At 36.7% G+C, this 3,218-nt stretch overlaps 1 non-coding gene across 1 annotated transcript; it reads right to left on the reverse strand.

Moving 5' to 3' along the window:
* Positions 1–260: 260 nt before the first annotated feature.
* Trnav-aac (transfer RNA valine (anticodon AAC)) lies at positions 261–333 on the reverse strand. The gene has a single exon. It is a non-coding gene; the product is annotated as a tRNA-Val (tRNA).
* Positions 334–3,218: the final 2,885 nt, after the last annotated feature.

Genomic DNA, 3,218 nt, shown 5'->3' on the forward strand with positions numbered 1-3,218 from the left:
CGCGTGTAATCAGCTGTTGCGAGGTATTTCACACATTCTACACAACATGCGCATTTTTCGCAAATCGGGCAAGACTACATGTAAATTGTTCTGATCTCAACCCGAAATGTAAATAATGAAACTGGTGCAGCATTAATCTTTCTAAAATGGGGCCAAGAAGTCTAAAATTTGCAGCGGAAGCAGTGCTATTTCTTTAATAAAGTTTTGTCTTAGGCACGAATGCACAAAGAGGAGGAAGGACAAACCAAGGTAAAATAGAATGTTTCCGCCCGGGATCGAACCGGGGACCTTCCGCGTGTTAGGCGGATGTGATAACCACTACACCACGGAAACATATGAGAAACATAAGCTTTATAATGTTATTATTAATAACGCTAATGCCAGCGTTGCTTGTGCAAACAATAATTTCATTGATAATTAGTTTGTGATTCATGTTTAGACTCAGTTCTAAATTTCTTTTTCTGAGTTTGACAGTATATTATTATGGAGGAAAATTATAATGTATTTCCTGCAACATACGTGTATATTATGGAACTAAAATGGTATGGATGAAATTCGTACAAACTAACAAGGCATCGAAACTGGCAATGTGGTTTGTACAAACGTAAACAGCTACAGAACCCCGCCCGCATTTTATTATGTAACAGCCGAACAAGGCGGTGCAACATATTTTCTGTGTCTAATCTGCAGATACGTAGAAATCCCTACAATTGAAATTTGTGTGTTGTATCGCGTTTAAAATAAAAACTAGCGAAGCTGTGTTATCTGTATTGTATCTGTAAATACATGTAAGTCCTTAGAATTGAAATTTGTGTTGAACTACGATTGTGATAATGAGGTTGGGTTTAAGTTATACATGTAGCAGGGACTGTTATAGTGCACGCTTTTCATCTCTACTGCTTAAATTTCTGGCATAGGAACGCAAATGATTCAGATATAACCAAAGGTAAATGCAAAATTGATGGTACGCTTTTCGTAGATTATATTAATCGATCGGGACTATAACTGATTGCAATAATGATTAACATCCATTTGTAATTAATAAAATATAACATTAAGAAAGCTATATTCATATTGTATCGTACTCACACAGGTGTTTAATTTTTATCTAGAATGAGAAATGAGGAAACTGGAATGAAAGTGCAAGGGGAACATATAACAGTGCTAAGTTGAGCTGTCGTAAAACGATGAAAACTATAAATAGTTGAAGAGAGCAGAATTTTGGGATAACAGATGAAGCGACAAAATTTTCAAATCTAGGAAGATAGATAAAAACAGATCGCCAGAACAATTAAAATAAAGCCAGTAAATTGGTGTAGACAAGGAAACCTTTTTTTCACAGACGAGCTCTATTGTGATCAGAGACTAGCATGGAATTGAAATCGAAGTACCCGAACTTGTTCATCTGGAGCATAGTATTGCATGGAACAGAAATGTTTATTACGGAAAAAAGTGAAGCAGAGAACATGGGATGCAACTGACATGGGACACCATAGAAGGTATTAAATTTAAGCACATAAGGTTGAATTGAAGGGGTACTTGGAAAGATTGGGGAACAAGGGGGCACACTGAAAATCTTTTCCTGAAGAAGGAACACGTTAGTGAGAGGACTGCTAAGGCATCCAGGGATTATTTGGCACTGGAGGGTTGCAGTAGACTATACAGTGTTGTATCGCAAAAGGTTTAAGTAGTAAAACTAGACTACTATGCGTGTACAGAGGTAAATAATTAGCACAGGGTAATAGGAGGAGGAAGACAACATTTAAATAGCGTGGAAGAAATTAGTTTCCGGCATTGAATGCTATTTACATATTTTTTTTTTTTTTTTAGTCTGTATACTACCATGTTTTGGCTATGTAACCATTTTCAAGGTTAAATACTTCTTTCAAGGCGTTTACCTCTGCTGTGGACCCTGTCGCAACTAAAATGTTAATGCAGGTGACAGACTGATGACATAAAATAAGATTTTATTTATTTATTTATTTAACCTGATCAGATTAGGGCCATCAGGCCCTCTCTTACATCGGACCAGTGTTCCACACATGCAGCATTTCACACATCAGAGTAACATCATGGACATAGTTTAAATGAGAAAAATTAGCTTACTCTAGTGACAATATGAATAAAGACTAGTGACTAAGACCTAATAAAGTAAATGCGGAAGTATTTTTACAACAGTTGCTATACATACAGATTATGATAAAAGCAATAATAATAACAGTAAAACAAAAAATCAAATAATAATGATAAACATGACTAAGACCTAATAAAGTAAATGCTGGCAGTATTTTTACATCAGGTGCTATACATACAGATTATGTTGAAAGCAATAATAATAACAGTAAAAAAAAAAAAAACAAATAATAATGACAAACATGAGAAAGATTCGCAATAGTAATGAAGGTTTGTGCAGATGTACATTAATATTTTGGTGTGTAAAGTAGATGTTTACTAGTATAGCGAGTTTTGGGTAAGGGAGGTTTAAGAAGGAGGAGAGAGGGAAGTAATGAGGTGAAGTGCACTCATGTACAGAGGAAGGCATTACTGTTGCTTAAGTAGATACGTCATTAATTGTTTTTTGAAGCCGGTCATGTTTTTAAGTTCTCTAACATAACGAGGGAGGTTATTCCAGAGTCGGGTTCCCGCTACTGTAAAGGACTTGGAGAACGTGACTGAGCGATGCAGTGGAACGGAGAGGATTTTATTATGATGGGAACGTGTGTTTCTGTCATGTTGTTCCGACATGAGTGTTAGGGACGAGGAGAGATATGAGGGACAGTGTACATTTATAAGGCAGTAGATGAGACAGAGTGTATGGAAATCTCTGCGTTTGTCTGCACGCAGCCAGGACAATTTTGCATATGCTGGTGAAATGTGATCAAAAAGTCGAACGTCACAGATATATCGGACGCAGGCATTCGTGACCAGTTCTAGACGTCGGGAATTTTCCTGAGAGAGGCCTTGTAGGATAATATCGCTGTAGTCAATGATTGGGAGTATAAGCGTTTGTACTAATTTCTTTTTCAGATCGAAAGGGAAGAGTTTTTTATATTTTTGTAGGACATGAAGGGATGCTGATGCTTTTTTGCACACTGCAGTTACGTGCTCTGTCCAATTTAGATTTTCATCTATTATTACTCCCAAACTCTTTGCTGAGGGCGAGAAGTTAATAATTGTTCCATTTAGGATAAGAGGTGGTACGGATTCCCGATGTTTTT

The sequence above is a fragment of the Schistocerca serialis genome, chromosome 2 (genome assembly GCF_023864345.2).
Source record: "Schistocerca serialis cubense isolate TAMUIC-IGC-003099 chromosome 2, iqSchSeri2.2, whole genome shotgun sequence".
Lineage (NCBI taxonomy): Eukaryota > Metazoa > Arthropoda > Insecta > Orthoptera > Acrididae > Schistocerca > Schistocerca serialis.